At 60.4% G+C, this 15,910-nt stretch overlaps 3 non-coding genes and 73 pseudogenes across 3 annotated transcripts; all 76 read right to left on the reverse strand.

Moving 5' to 3' along the window:
* Nucleotides 1-6: 6 nt before the first annotated feature.
* On the reverse strand, nucleotides 7-125 carry LOC137555951 (5S ribosomal RNA). The gene has a single exon (XR_011028615.1). It is a non-coding gene; the product is annotated as a 5S ribosomal RNA (ribosomal RNA).
* An 83-nt stretch (nucleotides 126-208) lies between these two features.
* Nucleotides 209-327, reverse strand: LOC137555952 (5S ribosomal RNA). The gene has a single exon (XR_011028616.1). It is a non-coding gene; the product is annotated as a 5S ribosomal RNA (ribosomal RNA).
* Nucleotides 328-410: 83 nt separating this feature from the next.
* Nucleotides 411-529, reverse strand: LOC137550159 (5S ribosomal RNA). The gene has a single exon (XR_011026893.1). It is a non-coding gene; the product is annotated as a 5S ribosomal RNA (ribosomal RNA).
* Nucleotides 530-629: 100 nt separating this feature from the next.
* LOC137553964 (5S ribosomal RNA) lies at nucleotides 630-747 on the reverse strand (annotated as a pseudogene).
* An 84-nt stretch (nucleotides 748-831) lies between these two features.
* On the reverse strand, nucleotides 832-949 carry LOC137550284 (5S ribosomal RNA; annotated as a pseudogene).
* Nucleotides 950-1,033: 84 nt separating this feature from the next.
* LOC137550729 (5S ribosomal RNA) lies at nucleotides 1,034-1,151 on the reverse strand (annotated as a pseudogene).
* Nucleotides 1,152-1,235: 84 nt separating this feature from the next.
* Nucleotides 1,236-1,353, reverse strand: LOC137552010 (5S ribosomal RNA; annotated as a pseudogene).
* Nucleotides 1,354-1,437: 84 nt separating this feature from the next.
* LOC137550285 (5S ribosomal RNA) lies at nucleotides 1,438-1,555 on the reverse strand (annotated as a pseudogene).
* An 84-nt stretch (nucleotides 1,556-1,639) lies between these two features.
* LOC137550286 (5S ribosomal RNA) lies at nucleotides 1,640-1,757 on the reverse strand (annotated as a pseudogene).
* An 84-nt stretch (nucleotides 1,758-1,841) lies between these two features.
* On the reverse strand, nucleotides 1,842-1,959 carry LOC137549805 (5S ribosomal RNA; annotated as a pseudogene).
* An 84-nt stretch (nucleotides 1,960-2,043) lies between these two features.
* LOC137550287 (5S ribosomal RNA) lies at nucleotides 2,044-2,161 on the reverse strand (annotated as a pseudogene).
* Nucleotides 2,162-2,245: 84 nt separating this feature from the next.
* Nucleotides 2,246-2,363, reverse strand: LOC137551907 (5S ribosomal RNA; annotated as a pseudogene).
* An 85-nt stretch (nucleotides 2,364-2,448) lies between these two features.
* Nucleotides 2,449-2,566, reverse strand: LOC137553150 (5S ribosomal RNA; annotated as a pseudogene).
* An 84-nt stretch (nucleotides 2,567-2,650) lies between these two features.
* LOC137552078 (5S ribosomal RNA) lies at nucleotides 2,651-2,768 on the reverse strand (annotated as a pseudogene).
* An 84-nt stretch (nucleotides 2,769-2,852) lies between these two features.
* LOC137553893 (5S ribosomal RNA) lies at nucleotides 2,853-2,970 on the reverse strand (annotated as a pseudogene).
* An 84-nt stretch (nucleotides 2,971-3,054) lies between these two features.
* LOC137550289 (5S ribosomal RNA) lies at nucleotides 3,055-3,172 on the reverse strand (annotated as a pseudogene).
* An 84-nt stretch (nucleotides 3,173-3,256) lies between these two features.
* Nucleotides 3,257-3,374, reverse strand: LOC137550290 (5S ribosomal RNA; annotated as a pseudogene).
* An 84-nt stretch (nucleotides 3,375-3,458) lies between these two features.
* On the reverse strand, nucleotides 3,459-3,576 carry LOC137550291 (5S ribosomal RNA; annotated as a pseudogene).
* An 84-nt stretch (nucleotides 3,577-3,660) lies between these two features.
* LOC137550292 (5S ribosomal RNA) lies at nucleotides 3,661-3,778 on the reverse strand (annotated as a pseudogene).
* An 85-nt stretch (nucleotides 3,779-3,863) lies between these two features.
* On the reverse strand, nucleotides 3,864-3,981 carry LOC137551030 (5S ribosomal RNA; annotated as a pseudogene).
* An 85-nt stretch (nucleotides 3,982-4,066) lies between these two features.
* Nucleotides 4,067-4,184, reverse strand: LOC137552362 (5S ribosomal RNA; annotated as a pseudogene).
* Nucleotides 4,185-4,268: 84 nt separating this feature from the next.
* Nucleotides 4,269-4,386, reverse strand: LOC137552317 (5S ribosomal RNA; annotated as a pseudogene).
* An 84-nt stretch (nucleotides 4,387-4,470) lies between these two features.
* On the reverse strand, nucleotides 4,471-4,588 carry LOC137552058 (5S ribosomal RNA; annotated as a pseudogene).
* An 84-nt stretch (nucleotides 4,589-4,672) lies between these two features.
* Nucleotides 4,673-4,790, reverse strand: LOC137550293 (5S ribosomal RNA; annotated as a pseudogene).
* Nucleotides 4,791-4,874: 84 nt separating this feature from the next.
* Nucleotides 4,875-4,992, reverse strand: LOC137552613 (5S ribosomal RNA; annotated as a pseudogene).
* Nucleotides 4,993-5,076: 84 nt separating this feature from the next.
* LOC137550294 (5S ribosomal RNA) lies at nucleotides 5,077-5,194 on the reverse strand (annotated as a pseudogene).
* An 84-nt stretch (nucleotides 5,195-5,278) lies between these two features.
* LOC137550295 (5S ribosomal RNA) lies at nucleotides 5,279-5,396 on the reverse strand (annotated as a pseudogene).
* An 84-nt stretch (nucleotides 5,397-5,480) lies between these two features.
* On the reverse strand, nucleotides 5,481-5,598 carry LOC137551254 (5S ribosomal RNA; annotated as a pseudogene).
* An 82-nt stretch (nucleotides 5,599-5,680) lies between these two features.
* LOC137550296 (5S ribosomal RNA) lies at nucleotides 5,681-5,798 on the reverse strand (annotated as a pseudogene).
* An 84-nt stretch (nucleotides 5,799-5,882) lies between these two features.
* LOC137550297 (5S ribosomal RNA) lies at nucleotides 5,883-6,000 on the reverse strand (annotated as a pseudogene).
* Nucleotides 6,001-6,084: 84 nt separating this feature from the next.
* LOC137553675 (5S ribosomal RNA) lies at nucleotides 6,085-6,202 on the reverse strand (annotated as a pseudogene).
* Nucleotides 6,203-6,287: 85 nt separating this feature from the next.
* LOC137552318 (5S ribosomal RNA) lies at nucleotides 6,288-6,405 on the reverse strand (annotated as a pseudogene).
* An 84-nt stretch (nucleotides 6,406-6,489) lies between these two features.
* On the reverse strand, nucleotides 6,490-6,607 carry LOC137550298 (5S ribosomal RNA; annotated as a pseudogene).
* Nucleotides 6,608-6,691: 84 nt separating this feature from the next.
* On the reverse strand, nucleotides 6,692-6,809 carry LOC137552916 (5S ribosomal RNA; annotated as a pseudogene).
* An 84-nt stretch (nucleotides 6,810-6,893) lies between these two features.
* Nucleotides 6,894-7,011, reverse strand: LOC137553673 (5S ribosomal RNA; annotated as a pseudogene).
* An 84-nt stretch (nucleotides 7,012-7,095) lies between these two features.
* Nucleotides 7,096-7,213, reverse strand: LOC137551804 (5S ribosomal RNA; annotated as a pseudogene).
* An 83-nt stretch (nucleotides 7,214-7,296) lies between these two features.
* LOC137551786 (5S ribosomal RNA) lies at nucleotides 7,297-7,414 on the reverse strand (annotated as a pseudogene).
* An 84-nt stretch (nucleotides 7,415-7,498) lies between these two features.
* On the reverse strand, nucleotides 7,499-7,616 carry LOC137553200 (5S ribosomal RNA; annotated as a pseudogene).
* Nucleotides 7,617-7,700: 84 nt separating this feature from the next.
* On the reverse strand, nucleotides 7,701-7,818 carry LOC137550300 (5S ribosomal RNA; annotated as a pseudogene).
* Nucleotides 7,819-7,902: 84 nt separating this feature from the next.
* Nucleotides 7,903-8,020, reverse strand: LOC137550301 (5S ribosomal RNA; annotated as a pseudogene).
* An 85-nt stretch (nucleotides 8,021-8,105) lies between these two features.
* LOC137551972 (5S ribosomal RNA) lies at nucleotides 8,106-8,223 on the reverse strand (annotated as a pseudogene).
* Nucleotides 8,224-8,308: 85 nt separating this feature from the next.
* Nucleotides 8,309-8,426, reverse strand: LOC137551493 (5S ribosomal RNA; annotated as a pseudogene).
* An 85-nt stretch (nucleotides 8,427-8,511) lies between these two features.
* On the reverse strand, nucleotides 8,512-8,629 carry LOC137553954 (5S ribosomal RNA; annotated as a pseudogene).
* Nucleotides 8,630-8,713: 84 nt separating this feature from the next.
* LOC137550302 (5S ribosomal RNA) lies at nucleotides 8,714-8,831 on the reverse strand (annotated as a pseudogene).
* A 277-nt stretch (nucleotides 8,832-9,108) lies between these two features.
* On the reverse strand, nucleotides 9,109-9,226 carry LOC137550303 (5S ribosomal RNA; annotated as a pseudogene).
* An 84-nt stretch (nucleotides 9,227-9,310) lies between these two features.
* LOC137553402 (5S ribosomal RNA) lies at nucleotides 9,311-9,428 on the reverse strand (annotated as a pseudogene).
* Nucleotides 9,429-9,512: 84 nt separating this feature from the next.
* Nucleotides 9,513-9,630, reverse strand: LOC137552540 (5S ribosomal RNA; annotated as a pseudogene).
* An 84-nt stretch (nucleotides 9,631-9,714) lies between these two features.
* On the reverse strand, nucleotides 9,715-9,832 carry LOC137553858 (5S ribosomal RNA; annotated as a pseudogene).
* Nucleotides 9,833-9,916: 84 nt separating this feature from the next.
* Nucleotides 9,917-10,034, reverse strand: LOC137550304 (5S ribosomal RNA; annotated as a pseudogene).
* An 84-nt stretch (nucleotides 10,035-10,118) lies between these two features.
* Nucleotides 10,119-10,236, reverse strand: LOC137552551 (5S ribosomal RNA; annotated as a pseudogene).
* Nucleotides 10,237-10,319: 83 nt separating this feature from the next.
* On the reverse strand, nucleotides 10,320-10,438 carry LOC137549818 (5S ribosomal RNA; annotated as a pseudogene).
* Nucleotides 10,439-10,522: 84 nt separating this feature from the next.
* Nucleotides 10,523-10,640, reverse strand: LOC137550305 (5S ribosomal RNA; annotated as a pseudogene).
* Nucleotides 10,641-10,917: 277 nt separating this feature from the next.
* Nucleotides 10,918-11,035, reverse strand: LOC137552701 (5S ribosomal RNA; annotated as a pseudogene).
* Nucleotides 11,036-11,119: 84 nt separating this feature from the next.
* LOC137553599 (5S ribosomal RNA) lies at nucleotides 11,120-11,237 on the reverse strand (annotated as a pseudogene).
* An 84-nt stretch (nucleotides 11,238-11,321) lies between these two features.
* On the reverse strand, nucleotides 11,322-11,439 carry LOC137552522 (5S ribosomal RNA; annotated as a pseudogene).
* An 84-nt stretch (nucleotides 11,440-11,523) lies between these two features.
* On the reverse strand, nucleotides 11,524-11,641 carry LOC137553201 (5S ribosomal RNA; annotated as a pseudogene).
* An 84-nt stretch (nucleotides 11,642-11,725) lies between these two features.
* On the reverse strand, nucleotides 11,726-11,843 carry LOC137550306 (5S ribosomal RNA; annotated as a pseudogene).
* An 85-nt stretch (nucleotides 11,844-11,928) lies between these two features.
* On the reverse strand, nucleotides 11,929-12,046 carry LOC137550307 (5S ribosomal RNA; annotated as a pseudogene).
* Nucleotides 12,047-12,130: 84 nt separating this feature from the next.
* Nucleotides 12,131-12,248, reverse strand: LOC137551974 (5S ribosomal RNA; annotated as a pseudogene).
* Nucleotides 12,249-12,332: 84 nt separating this feature from the next.
* On the reverse strand, nucleotides 12,333-12,450 carry LOC137551494 (5S ribosomal RNA; annotated as a pseudogene).
* An 85-nt stretch (nucleotides 12,451-12,535) lies between these two features.
* LOC137553052 (5S ribosomal RNA) lies at nucleotides 12,536-12,653 on the reverse strand (annotated as a pseudogene).
* Nucleotides 12,654-12,737: 84 nt separating this feature from the next.
* On the reverse strand, nucleotides 12,738-12,855 carry LOC137550308 (5S ribosomal RNA; annotated as a pseudogene).
* A 277-nt stretch (nucleotides 12,856-13,132) lies between these two features.
* LOC137550309 (5S ribosomal RNA) lies at nucleotides 13,133-13,250 on the reverse strand (annotated as a pseudogene).
* An 85-nt stretch (nucleotides 13,251-13,335) lies between these two features.
* LOC137553331 (5S ribosomal RNA) lies at nucleotides 13,336-13,453 on the reverse strand (annotated as a pseudogene).
* Nucleotides 13,454-13,538: 85 nt separating this feature from the next.
* Nucleotides 13,539-13,656, reverse strand: LOC137550311 (5S ribosomal RNA; annotated as a pseudogene).
* Nucleotides 13,657-13,740: 84 nt separating this feature from the next.
* Nucleotides 13,741-13,858, reverse strand: LOC137550312 (5S ribosomal RNA; annotated as a pseudogene).
* Nucleotides 13,859-13,942: 84 nt separating this feature from the next.
* LOC137550313 (5S ribosomal RNA) lies at nucleotides 13,943-14,060 on the reverse strand (annotated as a pseudogene).
* Nucleotides 14,061-14,144: 84 nt separating this feature from the next.
* LOC137550314 (5S ribosomal RNA) lies at nucleotides 14,145-14,262 on the reverse strand (annotated as a pseudogene).
* Nucleotides 14,263-14,346: 84 nt separating this feature from the next.
* On the reverse strand, nucleotides 14,347-14,464 carry LOC137550315 (5S ribosomal RNA; annotated as a pseudogene).
* Nucleotides 14,465-14,549: 85 nt separating this feature from the next.
* LOC137553575 (5S ribosomal RNA) lies at nucleotides 14,550-14,667 on the reverse strand (annotated as a pseudogene).
* Nucleotides 14,668-14,751: 84 nt separating this feature from the next.
* On the reverse strand, nucleotides 14,752-14,869 carry LOC137550316 (5S ribosomal RNA; annotated as a pseudogene).
* Nucleotides 14,870-14,953: 84 nt separating this feature from the next.
* LOC137552192 (5S ribosomal RNA) lies at nucleotides 14,954-15,071 on the reverse strand (annotated as a pseudogene).
* Nucleotides 15,072-15,155: 84 nt separating this feature from the next.
* On the reverse strand, nucleotides 15,156-15,273 carry LOC137553330 (5S ribosomal RNA; annotated as a pseudogene).
* Nucleotides 15,274-15,357: 84 nt separating this feature from the next.
* LOC137550819 (5S ribosomal RNA) lies at nucleotides 15,358-15,475 on the reverse strand (annotated as a pseudogene).
* Nucleotides 15,476-15,559: 84 nt separating this feature from the next.
* Nucleotides 15,560-15,677, reverse strand: LOC137552052 (5S ribosomal RNA; annotated as a pseudogene).
* A 96-nt stretch (nucleotides 15,678-15,773) lies between these two features.
* Nucleotides 15,774-15,891, reverse strand: LOC137550317 (5S ribosomal RNA; annotated as a pseudogene).
* Between the last annotated feature and the right edge of the window lie 19 nt (nucleotides 15,892-15,910).

Below are 15,910 nucleotides of genomic sequence, written 5' to 3' on the forward strand. Positions count from 1 at the left end.
AAAAAACGCCTGCAGCACCTGGGGTTCACAGCCGGTCTCCCATGCAGCTACTAACCAGGCCTGAAGCCGCTTAGCTTCCGCGATCTGACGAGAGCGGGCGCTTTCGGCTTAGTGTGGCCGCAGGCAAACTCCAAGGCGCCGTTTCGGCGCCTTGAAGGTGAGGCTTCCCACGCGTGCTCATAGCCATTGGGCCTCAAACCCAAAAAAACGCCTGCAGCACCTGGGGTTCACAGCCGGTCTCCCATGCAGCTACTAACCAGGCCTGAAGCCGCTTAGCTTCCGCGATCTGACGAGAGCGGGCGCTTTCGGCTTAGTGTGGCCGCAGGCAAACTCCAAGGCGCCGTTTCGGCGCCTTGAAGGTGAGGCTTCCTACGCGTGCTCATAGCCATTGGGCCTCAAACCCAAAAAAACGCCTGCAGCACCTGGGGTTCACAGCCGGTCTCCCATGCAGCTACTAATCAGGCCTAAAGCCGCTTAGCTTCCGCGATCTGACGAGAGCGGGCGCTTTCGGCTTAGTGTGGCCGCAGGCAAACTCCAAGGCGCCGTTTCGGCGCCTTGAAGGTGAGGCTTCCCACGCGTGAGGCTTCCCACGCGTGCTCATAGCCATTGGGCCTCAAACCCAAAAAAACGCCTGCAGCACCTGGGGTTCACAGCCGGTCTCCCATGCAGCTACTAAACAGGCCTGAAGCCGCTTAGCTTCCGCGATCTGACGAGAGCGGGCGCTTTCGGCTTAGTGTGGGCACAGGCAAACTCCAAGGCGCCGTTTCGGCGCCTTGAAGGTGAGGCTTCCCACGCGTGCTCATAGCCATTGGGCCTCAAACCCAAAAAAACGCCTGCAGCACCTGGGGTTCACAGCCGGTCTCCCATGCAGCTACTAACCAGGCCTGAAGCCGCTTAGCTTCCGCGATCTGACGAGAGCGGGCGCTTTCGGCTTAGTGTGGCCGCAGGCAAACTCCAAGGCGCCGTTTCGGCTCCTTGAAGGTGAGGCTTCCCACGCGTGCTCATAGCCATTGGGCCTCAAACCCAAAAAAACACCTGCAGCACCTGGGGTTCACAGCCGGTCTCCCATGCAGCTACTAACCAGGCCTGAAGCCGCTTAGCTTCCGCGATCGGACGAGAGCGGGCGCTTTCGGCTTAGTGTGGCTGCAGGCAAACTCCAAGGCGCCGTTTCGGCGCCTTGAAGGTGAGGCTTCCCACGCGTGCTCATAGCCATTGGGCCTCAAACCCCAAAAAACGCCTGCAGCACCTGGGGTTCACAGCCGGTCTCCCATGCAGCTACTAACCAGGCCTGAAGCCGCTTAGCTTCCGCGATCTGACGAGAGCGGGCGCTTTCGGCTTAGTGCGGCCGCAGGCAAACTCCAAGGCGCCGTTTCGGCGCCTTGAAGGTGAGGCTTCCCATGCGTGCTCATAGCCATTGGGCCTCAAACCCAAAAAAACGCCTGCAGCACCTGGGGTTCACAGCCGGTCTCCCATGCAGCTACTAACCAGGCCTGAAGCCGCTTAGCTTCCGCGATCTGACGAGAGCGGGCGCTTTCGGCTTAGTGTGGCCGCAGGCAAACTCCAAGGCGCCGTTTCGGCGCCTTGAAGGTGAGGCTTCCCACGCGTGCTCATAGCCATTGGGCCTCAAACCCAAAAAAACGCCTGCAGCACCTGGGGTTCACAGCCGGTCTCCCATGCAGCTACTAACCAGGCCTGAAGCCGCTTAGCTTCCGCGATCTGACGAGAGCGGGCGCTTTCGGCTTAGTGTGGCCGCAGGCAAACTCCAAGGCGCCGTTTCGGCGCCTTGAAGGTGAGGCTTCCCACGCGTGCTCATAGCCATTGGGCCTCAAACCCAAAAAAACGCCTGCAGCACCTGGAGTTCACAGCCGGTCTCCCATGCAGCTACTAACCAGGCCTGAAGCCGCTTAGCTTCCGCGATCTGACGAGAGCGGGCGCTTTCGGCTTAGTGTGGCCGCAGGCAAACTCCAAGGCGCCGTTTCGGCGCCTTGAAGGTGAGGCTTCCCACGCGTGCTCATAGCCATTGGGCCTCAAACCCAAAAAAACGCCTGCAGCACCTGGGGTTCACAGCCGGTCTCCCATGCAGCTACTAACCAGGCCTGAAGCCGCTTAGCTTCCGCGATCTGACGAGAGCGGGCGCTTTCGGCTTAGTGTGGCCGCAGGCAAACTCCAAGGCGCCGTTTCGGCGCCTTGAAGGTGAGGCTTCCCACGCGTGCTCATAGCCATTGGGCCTCAAACCCAAAAAAACGCCTGCAGCACCTGGGGTTCACAGCCGGTCTCCCATGCAGCTACTAACCAGGCCTGAAGCCACTTAGCTTCCGCGATCTGACGAGAGCGGGCGCTTTCGGCTTAGTGTGGCCGCAGGCAAACTCCAAGGCGCCGTTTCGGCGCCTTGAAGGTGAGGCTTCCCACGCGTGCTCATAGCCATTGGGCCTCAAACCCAAAAAAAACGCCTGCAGCACCTGGGGTTCACAGCCGGTCTCCCATGCAGCTACTAACCAGGCCTGAAGCCGCTTAGCTTCCGCAATCTGACGAGAGCGGGCGCTTTCGGCTTAGTGTTGCCGCAGGCAAACTCCAAGGCGCCGTTTCGGCGCCTTGAAGGTGAGGCTTCCCACGCGTGCTCATAGCCATTGGGCCTCAAACCCAAAAAAACGCCTGCAGCACCTGGGGTTCACAGCCAGTCTCCCATGCAGCTACTAACCAGGCCTGAAGCCGCTTAGCTTCCGCGATCTGACGAGAGCGGGCGCTTTCGGCTTAGTGTGGCCGCAGGCAAACTCTAAAGCGCCGTTTCGGCGCCTTGAAGGTGAGGCTTCCCACGCGTGCTCATAGCCATTGGGCCTCAAACCCAAAAAAACACCTGCAGCACCTGGGGTTCACAGCCGGTCTCCCATGCAGCTACTAACCAGGCCTGAAGCTGCTTAGCTTCCGCGACCTGACGAGAGCGGGCGCTTTCGGCTTAGTGTGGCCACAGGCAAACTCCAAGGCGCCGTTTCGGCGCCTTGAAGGTGAGGCTTCCCACGCGTGCTCATAGCCATTGGGCCTCAAACCCAAAAAAACGCCTGCAGCACCTGGGGTTCACAGCCGGTCTCCCATGCAGCTACTAACCAGGCCTGAAGCCGCTTAGCTTCCGCGATCTGACGAGAGCGGGCGCTTTCGGCTTAGTGTGGCCGCAGGCAAACTCCAAGCCGCCGTTTCGGCGCCTTGAAGGTGAGGCTTCCCACGCGTGCTCATAGCCATTGGGCCTCAAACCCAAAAAAACGCCTGCAGCACCTGGGGTTCACAGCCGGTCTCCCATGCAGCTACTAACCAGGCCTGAAGCCGCTTAGCTTCCGCGATCTGACGAGAGCGGGCGCTTTCGGCTTAGTGTGGCCGCAGGCAAACTCCAAGGCGCCGTTTCGGCGCCTTGAAGGTGAGGCTTCCCACGCGTGCTCATAGCCATTGGGCCTCAAACCCAAAAAAACGCCTGCAGCACCTGGGGTTCACAGCCGGTCTCCCATGCAGCTACTAACCAGGCCTGAAGCCGCTTAGCTTCCGCGATCTGACGAGAGCGGGCGCTTTCGGCTTAGTGTGGCCGCAGGCAAACTCCAAGGCGCCGTTTCGGCGCCTTGAAGGTGAGGCTTCCCACGCGTGCTCATAGCCATTGGGCCTCAAACCCAAAAAAACGCCTGCAGCACCTGGGGTTCACAGCCGGTCTCCCATGCAGCTACTAACCAGGCCTGAAGCCGCTTAGCTTCCGCGATCTGACGAGAGCGGGCGCTTTCGGCTTAGTGTGGCCGCAGGCAAACTCCAAGGCGCCGTTTCGGCGCCTTGAAGGTAAGGCTTCCCACGCGTGCTCATAGCCATTGGGTCTCAAACCCAAAAAAAACGCCTGCAGCACCTGGGGTTCACAGCCGGTCTCCCATGCAGCTACTAATCAGGCCTGAAGCCGCTTAGCTTCCGCGATCTGACGAGAGCGGGCGCTTTCGGCTTAGTGTGGCCGCAGGCAAACTCCTAGGCGCCGTTTTGGCGCCTTGAAGGTGAGGCTTCCCACGCGTGCTCATAGCCATTGGGCCTCAAACCCAAAAAAAACGCCTGCAGCACCTGGGGTTCACAGCCGGTCTCCCATGCAGCTACTAACCAGGCCTGAAGCCGCTTAGCTTCCGCAATCTGACGAGAGCGGGCGCTTTCGGCTTAGTGTGGCCGCAGGCAAACTTCAAGGCGCCGTTTCGGCGCCTTGAAGGTGAGGCTTCCCACGCGTGCTCATAGCCATTGGGCCTCAAACCCAAAAAAACGCCTGCAGCACCTGGGGTTCACAGCCGGTCTCCCATGCAGCTACTAACCAGGCCTTAAGCCGCTTAGCTTCCGCGATCTGACGAGAGCGGGCGCTTTCGGCTTTGTGTGGCCGCAGGCAAACTCCAAGGCGCCGTTTCGGCGCCTTGAAGGTGAGGCTTCCCACGCGTGCTCATAGCCATTGGGCCTCAAACCCAAAAAAACGCCTGCAGTACCTGGGGTTCACAGCCGGTCTCCCATGCAGCTACTAACCAGGCCTGAAGCCGCTTAGCTTCCGCGATCTGACGAGAGCGGGCGCTTTCGGCTTAGTGTGGCTGCAGGCAAACTCCAAGGCGCCGTTTCGGCGCCTTGAAGGTGAGGCTTCCCACGCGTGCTCATAGCCATTGGGCCTCAAACCCAAAAAAACGCCTGCAGCACCTGGGGTTCACAGCCGGTCTCCCATGCAGCTACTAACCAGGCCTGAAGCCGCTTAGCTTCCGCGATCTGACGAGAGCGGGCGCTTTCGGCTTAGTGTGGCCGCAGGCAAACTCCAAGTCGCCGTTTCGGCGCCTTGAAGGTGAGGCTTCCCACGCGTGCTCATAGCCATTGGGCCTCAAACCCAAAAAAACGCCTGCAGCACCTGGGGTTCACAGCCGGTCTCCCATGCAGCTACTAACCAGGCCTGCAGCCGCTTAGCTTCCGCGATCTGACGAGAGCGGGCGCTTTCGGCTTAGTGTGGCCACAGGCAAACTCCAAGGCGCCGTTTCGGCGCCTTGAAGGTGAGCCTTCCCACGCGTGCTCATAGCCATTGGGCCTCAAACCCAAAAAAACGCCTGCAGCACCTGGGGTTCACAGCCGGTCTCCCATGCAGCTACTAACCAGGCCTGAAGCCGCTTAGCTTCCGCGATCTGACGAGAGCGGGCGCTTTCGGCTTAGTGTGGCCGCAGGCAAGCTCCAAGGCGCCGTTTCGGCGCCTTGAAGGTGAGGCTTCCCACGCGTGCTCATAGCCATTGGGCCTCAAACCCAAAAAAACGCCTGCAGCACCTGGGGTTCACAGCCGGTCTCCCATGCAGCTACTAACCAGGCCTGAAGCCGCTTAGCTTCCGCGATCTGACGAGAGCGGGCGCTTTCGGCTTAGTGTGGCCGCAGGCAAACTCCAAGGCGCCGTTTCGGCGCCTTGAAGGTGAGGCTTCCCACGAGTGCTCATAGCCATTGGGCCTCAAACCCAAAAAAACTCCTGCAGCACCTGGGGTTCACAGCCGGTCTCCCATGCAGCTACTAACCAGGCCTGAAGCCGCTTAGCTTCCGCGATCTGACGAGAGCGGGCGCTTTCGGCTTAGTGTGGCCGCAGGCAATTCAAGGCGCCGTTTCGGCGCCTTGAAGGTGAGGCTTCCCACGCGTGCTCATAGCCATTGGGCCTCAAACCCAAAAAAACGCCTGCAGCACCTGGGGTTCACAGCCGGTCTCCCATGCAGCTACTAACCAGGCCTGAAGCCGCTTAGCTTCCGCGATCTGACGAGAGCGGGCGCTTTCGGCTTAGTGTGGCCGCAGGCAAACTCCAAGGCGCCGTTTCGGCGCCTTGAAGGTGAGGCTTCCCACGCGTGCTCATAGCCATTGGGCCTCAAACCCAAAAAAACGCCTGCAGCACCTGGGGTTCACAGCCGGTCTCCCATGCAGCTACTAACCAGGCCTGAAGCCGCTTAGCTTCCGCGATCTGACGAGAGCGGGCGCTTTCGGCTTAGTGTGGCCGCAGGCAAACTCCAAGGCGCCGTTTCGGCGCCTTGAAGGTGAGGCTTCCCACGCGTGCTCATAGCCATTGGGCCTCAAACCCAAAAAAACGCCTGCAGCACCTGGGGTTCACAGTCGGTCTCCAATGCAGCTACTAACCAGGCCTGAAACCGCTTAGCTTCCGCGATCTGACGAGAGCGGGCGCTTTCGGCTTAGTGTGGCCGCAGGCAAACTCCAAGGCGCCGTTTCGGCGCCTTGAAGGTGAGGCTTCCCACGCGTGCTCATAGCCATTGGGCCTCAAACCCAAAAAAAACGCCTGCAGCACCTGGGGTTCACAGCCGGTCTCCCATGCAGCTACTAACCAGGCCTGAAGCCGCTTAGCTTCCACGATCTGACGAGAGCGGGCGCTTCCGGCTTAGTGTGGCCGCAGGCAAGCTCCAAGGCGCCGTTTCGGCGCCTTGAAGGTGAGGCTTCCCACGCGTGCTCATAGCCATTGGGCCTCAAACCCAAAAAAACGCCTGCAGCACCTGGGGTTCACAGCCGGTCTCCCATGCAGCTACTAACCAGGCCTGAAGCCGCTTAGCTTCCGCGATCTGACGAGAGCGGGCGCTTTCGGCTTAGTGTGGCCGCAGGCAAACTCCAAGGCGCCGTTTCGGCGCCTTGAAGGTGAGGCTTCCCACGCGTGCTCATAGCCATTGGGCCTCAAACCCAAAAAAACTCCTGCAGCACCTGGGGTTCACAGCCGGTCTCCCATGCAGCTACTAACCAGGCCTGAAGCCGCTTAGCTTCCGCGATCTGACGAGAGCGGGCGCTTTTGGCTTAGTGTGGCCGCAGGCAAACTCCAAGGCGCCGTTTCGGCGCCTTGAAGGTGAGGCTTCCCACGCGTGCTCATAGCCATTGGGCCTCAAACCCAAAAAAACGGCTGCTGCACCTGGGGTTCACAACCGGTCTCCCATGCAGCTACTAACCAGGCCTGAAGCCGCTTAGCTTCCACGATCTGACGAGAGCGGGCGCTTTCGGCTTAGTGTGGCCGCAGGCAAACTCCAAGGCGCCGTTTCGGCGCCTTGAAGGTGAGGCTTCCCACGCGTGCTCATAGCCATTGGGCCTCAAACCCAAAAAAACGCCTGCAGCACCTGGGGTTCACAGCCGGTCTCCCATGCAGCTACTAACCAGGCCTGCAGCCGCTTAGCTTCCGCGATCTGACGAGAGCGGGCGCTTTCGGCTTAGTGTGGCCGCAGGCAAACTACAAGGCGCCGTTTCGGCGCCTTGAAGGTGAGGCTTCCCACGCGTGCTCATAGCCATTGGGCCTCAAACCCAAAAGACGCCTGCAGCACCTGGGGTTCACAGCCGGTCTCCCATGCAGCTACTAACCAGGCCTGAAGCCGCTTAGCTTCCGCGATCTGACGAGAGCAGGCGCTTTCGGCTTAGTGTGGCCGCAGGCAAACTCCAAGGCGCCGTTTCGGCGCCTTGAAGGTGAGGCTTCCCACGCGTGCTCATAGCCATTGGGCCTCAAACCCAAAAAAACGCCTGCAGCACCTGGGGTTCACAGCCGGTCTCCCATGCAGCTACTAACCAGGCCTGAAGCCGCTTAGCTTCCACGATCTGACGAGAGCAGGCGCTTTCGGCTTAGTGTGGCCGCAGGCAAACTCCAAGGCGCCGTTTCGGCGCCTTGAAGGTGAGGCTTCCCACACGTGCTCATAGCCATTGGGCCTCAAACCCAAAAAAACGCCTGCAGCACCTGGGGTTCACAGCCGGTCTCCCATGCAGCTACTAACCAGGCCTGAAGCCGCTTAGCTTCCGCGATCTGACGAGAGCGGGCGCTTTCGGCTTAGTGTGGCCGCAGGCAAACTCCAAGGCGCCGTTTCGGCGCCTTGAAGGTGAGGCTTCCCACGCGTGCTCATAGCCATTGGGCCTCAAACCCAAAAAAACGCCTGCAGCACCTGGGGTTCACAGCCGGTCTCCCATGCAGCTACTAACCAGGCCTGAAGCCGCTTAGCTTCCGCGATCTGACGAGAGCGGGCGCTTTCGGCTTAGTGTGGCCGCAGGCAAACTCCAAGGCGCCGTTTCGGCGCCTTGAAGGTGAGGCTTCCCACGCGTGCTCATAGCCATTGGGCCTCAAACCCAAAAAAAACGCCTGCAGCACCTGGGGTTCACAGCCGGTCTCCCATGCAGCTACTAACCAGGCCTGAAGCCGCTTAGCTTCCGCGATCTGACGAAAGCGGGCGCTTTCGGCTTAGTGTGGCCGCAGGCAAACTCCAAGGCGCCGTTTCGGCGCCTTGAAGGTGAGGCTTCCCACGCGTGCTCATAGCCATTGGGCCTCAAACCCAAAAAAAACGCCTGCAGCACCTGGGGTTCACAGCCGGTCTCCCATGCAGCTACTAACCAGGCCTGAAACCGCTTAGCTTCCGCGATCTGACGAGAGCGGGCGCTTTCGGCTTAGTGTGGCCGCAGGCAAACTCCAAGGCGCCGTTTCGGCGCCTTGAAGGTGAGGCTTCCCACGCGTGCTCATAGCCATTGGGCCTCAAACCCAAAAAAAACGCCTGCAGCACCTGGGGTTCACAGCCGGTCTCCCATGCAGCTACTAACCAGGCCTGAAGCCGCTTAGCTCCCGCAATCTGACGAGAGCAGGCGCTTTCGGCTTAGTGTGGCCGCAGGCAAACTCCAAGGCGCCGTTTCGGCGCCTTGAAGGTGAGGCTTCCCACGCGTGCTCATAGCCATTGGGCCTCAAACCCAAAAAAACGCCTGCAGCACCTGGGGTTCACAGCCGGTCTCCCATGCAGCTACTAACCAGGCCTGAAGCCGCTTAGCTTCCGCGATCTGACGAGAGCGGGCGCTTTCGGCTTAGTGTGGCCGCAGGCAAACTCCGAGGCGCCGTTTCGGCGCCTTGAAGGTGAGGCTTCCCACGCGTGCTCATAGCCATTGGGCCTCAAACCCAAAAAAACGCCTGCAGCACCTGGGGTTCACAGCCGGTCTCCCATGCAGCTACTAACCAGGCCTGAAGCCGCTTAGCTTCCGCGATCTGACGCTTTCGGCTTAGTGTGGCCGCAGGCAAACTCCAAGGCGCCGTTTCGGCGCCTTGAAGGTGAGGCTTCCCACGCGTGCTCATAGCCATTGGGCCTCAAACCCAAAAAAAACGCCTGCAGCACCTGGGGTTCACAGCCGGTCTCCCATGCAGCTACTAACCAGGCCTGAAGCCGCTTAGCTTCCGCGATCTGACGAGAGCGGGCGCTTTCGGCTTAGTGTGGCCGCAGGCAAACTCCAAGGCGCCGTTTCGGCGCCTTGAAGGTGAGGCTTCCCACGCGTGCTCATAGCCATTGGGCCTCAAACCCAAAAAAACGCCTGCAGCACCTGGGGTTCACAGCCGGTCTCCCATGCTGCTACTAACCAGGCCTGAAGCCGCTTAGCTTCCGCGATCTGACGACAGCGGGCGCTTTCGGCTTAGTGTGGCCGCAGGCAAACTCCAAGGCGCCGTTTCGGCGCCTTGAAGGTGAGGCTTCCCACGCGTGCTCATAGCCATTGGGCCTCAAACCCAAAAAAACACCTGCAGCACCTGGGGTTCACAGCCGGTCTCCCATGCAGCTACTAACCAGGCCTGAAGCCGCTTAGCTTCCACGATCTGACGAGAGCGGGCGCTTTCGGCTTAGTGTGGCCGCAGGCAAACTGCAAGGCGCCGGTTCGGCGCCTTGAAGGTGAGGCTTCCCACGCGTGCTCATAGCCATTGGGCCTCAAACCCAAAAAAACGCCTGCAGCACCTGGGGTTCACAGCCGGTCTCCCATGCAGCTACTAACCAGGCCTGAAGCCGCTTAGCTTCCACGATCTGACGAGAGCCGGCGCTTTCGGCTTAGTGTGGCCGCAGGCAAACTCCAAGGCGCCGTTTCGGCGCCTTGAAGGTGAGGCTTCCCACGCGTGCTCATAGCCATTGGGCCTCAAACCCAAAAAAACGCCTGCAGCACCTGGGGTTCACAGCCGGTCTCCCATGCAGCTACTAACCAGGCCTGAAGCCGCTTAGCTTCCGCGATCTGACGAGAGCGGGCGCTTTCGGCTTAGTGTGGCCGCAGGCAAACTCCAAGGCGCCGTTTCGGCGCCTTGAAGGTGAGGCTTCCCACGCGTGCTCATAGCCATTGGGCCTCAAACCCAAAAAAACTCCTGCAGCACCTGGGGTTCACAGCCGGACTCCCATGCAGCTACTAACCAGGCCTGAAGCCGCTTAGCTTCCGCGATCTGACGAGAGCGGGCGCTTTCGGCTTAGTGTGGCTGCAGGCAAACTCCAAGGCGCCGTTTCGGCGCCTTGAAGGTGAGGCTTCCCACGCGTGCTCATAGCCATTGGGCCTCAAACCCAAAAAAATGCCTGCAGCACCTGGGGTTCACAGCCGGTCTCCCATGCAGCTACTAACCAGGCCTGAAGCCGCTTAGCTCCCACGATCTGACGAGAGCAGGCGCTTTCGGCTTAGTGTGGCCGCAGGCAAACTCCAAGGCGCCGTTTCGGCGCCTTGAAGGTGAGGCTTCCCACGCGTGCTCATAGCCATTGGGCCTCAAACCCAAAAAAACGCCTGCAGCACCTGGGGTTCACAGCCGGTCTCCCATGCAGCTACTAACCAGGCCTGAAGCCGCTTAGCTTCCGCGATCTGACGAGAGCGGGCGCTTTCGGCTTAGTGTGGCCGCAGGCAAACTCCGAGGCGCCGTTTCGGCGCCTTGAAGGTGAGGCTTCCCACGCGTGCTCATAGCCATTGGGCCTCAAACCCAAAAAAAACGCCTGCAGCACCTGGGGTTCACAGCCGGTCTCCCATGCAGCTACTAACCAGGCCTGAAGCCGCTTAGCTTCCGCGATCTGACGCTTTCGGCTTAGTGTGGCCGCAGGCAAACTCCAAGGCGCCGTTTCGGCGCCTTGAAGGTGAGGCTTCCCACGCGTGCTCATAGCCATTGGGCCTCAAACCCAAAAAAACACCTGCAGCACCTGGGGTTCACAGCCGGTCTCCCATTCAGCTACTAACCAGGCCTGAAGCCGCTTAGCTTACGCGATCTGACGAGAGCGGGCGCTTTCGGCTTAGTGTGGCCGCAGGCAAACTCCAAGGCGCCGTTTCGGCGCCTTGAAGGTGAGGCTTCCCACGCGTGCTCATAGCCATTGGGCCTCAAACCCAAAAAAACGCCTGCAGCACCTGGGGTTCACAGCCGGTCTCCCATGCAGCTACTAACCAGGCCTGAAGCCGCTTAGCTTCCACGATCTGACAAGAGCGGGCGCTTTCGGCTTAGTGTGGCCGCAGGCAAACTCCATGGCGCCGTTTCGGCGCCTTGAAGGTGAGGCTTCCTAAGCGTGCTCATAGCCATTGGGCCTCAAACCCAAAAAAACGCCTGCAGCACCTGGGGTTCACAGCCGGTCTGCCATGCAGCTACTAACCAGGCCTGAAGCCGCTTAGCTTCCGCGATCTGACGAGAGCGGGCGCTTTCGGCTTAGTGTGGCCGCAGGCAAACTCCAAGGCGCCGTTTCGGCGCCTTGAAGGTGAGGCTTCCCACGCGTGCTCATAGCCATTGGGCCTCAAACCCAAAAAAACGCCTGCAGCACCTGGGGTTCACAGCCGGTCTCCCATGCAGCTACTAACCAGGCCTGAAGCCGCTTAGCTTCCACGATCTGACGAGAGCAGGCGCTTTCGGCTTAGTGTGGCCGCAGGCAAACTCCAAGGCGCCGTTTCGGCGCCTTGAAGGTGAGGCTTCCCACACGTGCTCATAGCCATTGGGCCTCAAACCCAAAAAAACGCCTGCAGCACCTGGGGTTCACAGCCGGTCTCCCATGCAGCTACTAACCAGGCCTGAAGCCGCTTAGCTTCCGCGATCTGACGAGAGCGGGCGCTTTCGGCTTAGTGTGGCCGCAGGCAAACTCCAAGGCGCCGTTTCGGCGCCTTGAAGGTGAGGCTTCCCACGCGTGCTCATAGCCATTGGGCCTCAAACCCAAAAAAAACGCCTGCAGCACCTGGGGTTCACAGCCGGTCTCCCATGCAGCTACTAACCAGGCCTGAAGCCGCTTAGCTTCCGCGATCTGACGAGAGCGGGCGCTTTCGGCTTAGTGTGGCCGCAGGCAAACTCCAAGGCGCCGTTTCGGCGCCTTGAAGGTGAGGCTTCCCACGCGTGCTCATAGCCATTGGGCCTCAAACCCAAAAAAACGCCTGCAGCACCTGGGGTTCACAGCCGGTCTCCCATGCAGCTACTAACCAGGCCTGAAGCCGCTTAGCTTCCGCGATCTGACGAAAGCGGGCGCTTTCGGCTTAGTGTGGCCGCAGGCAAACTCCAAGGCGCCGTTTCGGCGCCTTGAAGGTGAGGCTTCCCACGCGTGCTCATAGCCATTGGGCCTCAAACCCAAAAAAACGCCTGCAGCACCTGGGGTTCACAGCCGGTCTCCCATGCAGCTACTAACCAGGCCTGAAACCGCTTAGCTTCCGCGATCTGACGAGAGCGGGCGCTTTCGGCTTAGTGTGGCCGCAGGCAAACTCCAAGGCGCCGTTTCGGCGCCTTGAAGGTGAGGCTTCCCACGCGTGCTCATAGCCATTGGGCCTCAAACCCAAAAAAAACGCCTGCAGCACCTGGGGTTCACAGCCGGTCTCCCATGCAGCTACTAACCAGGCCTGAAGCCGCTTAGCTCCCGCGATCTGACGAGAGCAGGCGCTTTCGGCTTAGTGTGGCCGCAGGCAAACTCCAAGGCGCCGTTTCGGCGCCTTGAAGGTGAGGCTTCCCACGCGTGCTCATAGCCATTGGGCCTCAAACCCAAAAAAACGCCTGCAGCACCTGGGGTTCACAGCCGGTCTCCCATGCAGCTACTAACCAGGCCTGAAGCCGCTTAGCTTCCGCGATCTGACGAGAGCGGGCGCTTTCGGCTTAGTGTGGCCGCAGGCAAACTCCGAGGCGCCGTTTCGGCGCCTTGAAGGTGAGGCTTCCCACGCGTGCTCATAGCCATTGGGCCTCAAACCCAAAAAAAACGCCTGCAGCACCTGGGGTTCACAGCCGGTCTCCCATGCAGCTACTAACCAGGCCTGAAGCCGCTTAGCTTCCGCGATCTGACGCTTTTGGCTTAGTGTGGCCGCAGGCAAACTCCAAGGCGCCGTTTCGGCGCCTTGAAGGTGAGGCTTCCCACGCGTGCTCATAGCCATTGGGCCTCAAACCCAAAAAAACGCCTGCAGCACCTGGGGTTCACAGCCGGTCTCCCATGCAGCTACTAACCAGGCCTGAAGCCGCTTAGCTTCCGCGATCTGACGAGAGCGGGCGCTTTCGGCTTAGTGTGGCCGCAGGCAAACTCCAAGGCGCCGTTTCGGCGCCTTGAAGGTGAGGCTTCCCACGCGTGCTCATAGCCATTGGGCCTCAAACCCAAAAAAAACGCCTGCAGCACCTGGGGTTCACAGCCGGTCTCCCATGCAGCTACTAACCAGGCCTGAAGCTGCTTAGCTTCCGCGATCTGACGAGAGCGGGCGGTTTCGGCTTAGTGTGGCCGCAGGCAAACTCCAAGGCGCCGTTTCGGCGCCTTGAAGGTGAGGCTTCCCACGCGTGCTCATAGCCATTGGGCCTCAAACCCAAAAAAAACGCCTGCAGCACCTGGGGTTCACAGCCGGTCTCCCATGCAGCTACTAACCAGGCCTGAAGCCGCTTAGCTTCCGCGATCTGACGAGAGCGGGCGCTTTCGGCTTAGTGTGGCCGCAGGCAAACTCCAAGGCGCCGTTTCGGCGCCTTGAAGGTGAGGCTTCCCACGCGTGCTCATAGCCATTGGGCCTCAAACCCAAAAAAACGCCTGCAGCACCTGGGGTTCACAGCCGGTCTCCCATGCAGCTACTAACCAGGCCTGAAGCCGCTTAGCTTCCGCGATCTGACGAGAGCGGGCGCTTTCGGCTTAGTGTGGCCGCAGGCAAACTCCAAGGCGCCGTTTCGGCGCCTTGAAGGTGAGGCTTCCCACGCGTGCTCATAGCCATTGGGCCTCAAACCCAAATAAACGCCTGCAGCACCTGGGGTTCACAGCCGGTCTCCCATGCAGCTACTAACCAGGCCTGAAGCCGCTTAGCTTCCGCGATCTGACGAGAGCGGGCGCTTTCGGCTTAGTGTGGCCGCAGGCAAACTCCAAGGCGCCGTTTCGGCGCCTTGAAGGTGAGGCTTCCCACGCGTGCTCATAGCCATTGGGCCTCAAACCCAAAAAAACGCCTGCAGCACCTGGGGTTCACAGCCGGTCTCCCATGCAGCTACTAACCAGGCCTGAAGCCGCTTAGCTTCCGCGATCTGACGAGAGCGGGCGCTTTCGGCTTAGTGTGGCCGCAGGCAAACTCCAAGGCGCCGTTTCGGCGCCTTGAAGGTGAGGCTTCCCACGCGTGCTCATAGCCATTGGGCCTCAAACCCAAATAAACGCCTGCAGCACCTGGGGTTCACAGCCGGTCTCCCATGCAGCTACTAACCAGGCCTGAAGCCGCTTAGCTTCCGCGATCTGACGAGAGCGGGCGCTTTCGGCTTAGTGTGGCCGCAGGCAAACTCCAAGGCGCCGTTTCGGCGCCTTGAAGGTGAGGCTTCCCACGTGTGCTCATAGCCATTGGGCCTCAAACCCAAAAAAAACACCTGCAGCACCTGGGGTTCACAGCCGGTCTCCGATGCAGCTACTAACCAGGCCTGAAGCCGCTTAGCTTCCGCGATCTGACGAGAGCGGGCGCTTTCGGCTTAGTGTGGCCGCAGGCAAACTCCAAGGCGCCGTTTCGGCGCCTTGAAGGTGAGGCTTCCCACGCGTGCTCATAGCCATTGGGCCTCAAACCCAAAAAAACGCCTGCAGCACCTGGGGTTCACAGCCGGTCTCCCATGCAGCTACTAACCAGGCCTGAAGCCGCTTAGCTTCCGCGATCTGACGAGAGCGGGCGCTTTCGGCTTAGTGTGGCCGCAGGCAAACTCCAAGGCGCCGTTCCGGCGCCTTGAAGGCGAGGCTTCCCACGCGTGCTCATAGCCATTGGGCCTCAAACCCAAAAAAACACCTGCAGCACCTGGGGTTCACAGCCGGTCTCCCATGCAGCTACTAACCAGGCCTGAAGCCGCTTAGCTTCCGCGATCTGACGAGAGCGGGCGCTTTCGGCTTAGTGTGGCCGCAGCCAAACTCCAAGGCGCCGTTTCGGCGCCTTGAAGGTGAGGCTTTCCACGCGTGCTCATAGCCATTGGGCCTCAAACCCAAAAAAACGCCTGCAGCACCTGGGGTTCACAGCCGGTCTCCCATGCAGCTACTAACCAGGCCTGAAGCCGCTTAGCTTCCGCGATCTGACGAGAGCGGGCGCTTTCGGCTTTGTGTTGCCGCAGGCAAACTCCAAGGCGCCGTTCCGGCGCCTTGAAGGTGAGGCTTCCCACGCGTGCTCATAGCCATTGGGCCTCAAACCCAAAAAAACACCTGCAGCACCTGGGGTTCACAGCCGGTCTCCCATGCAGCTACTAACCAGGCCTGAAGCCGCTTAGCTTCCGCGATCTGACGAGAGCGGGCGCTTTCGGCTTAGTGTGGCCGCAGGCAAACTCCAAGGCGCCGTTCCGGCGCCTTGAAGGTGAGGCTTCTCACGCGTGCTCATAGCCATTGGGCCTCAAACCCAAAAAAACACCTGCAGCACCTGGGGTTCACAGCCGGTCTCCCATGCAGCTACTAACCAGGCCTGAAGCCGCTTAGCTTCCGCGATCTGACGAGAGCAGGCGCTTTCGGCTTAGTGTGGCCGCAGGCAAACTCCAAGGCGCCGTTTCGGCGCCGTTTCGGCGCCTTGAAGGTGAGGCTTCCCACGCGTGCTCATAGCCATTGGGCCTCAAACCCAAAAAAAACGCCTGCAGCACCTGGGGTTCACAGCCGGTCTCCCATGCAGCTACTAACCAGGCCTGAAGCCGCTTAGCTTCCGCGATCTGACGAGAGCGGGCGCTTTCGGCTTAGTGTGGCCGCAGGCAAACTCCAAGGCGCCGTTT

Source organism: Hyperolius riggenbachi, chromosome 2 (genome assembly GCF_040937935.1).
Source record: "Hyperolius riggenbachi isolate aHypRig1 chromosome 2, aHypRig1.pri, whole genome shotgun sequence".
Lineage (NCBI taxonomy): Eukaryota > Metazoa > Chordata > Amphibia > Anura > Hyperoliidae > Hyperolius > Hyperolius riggenbachi.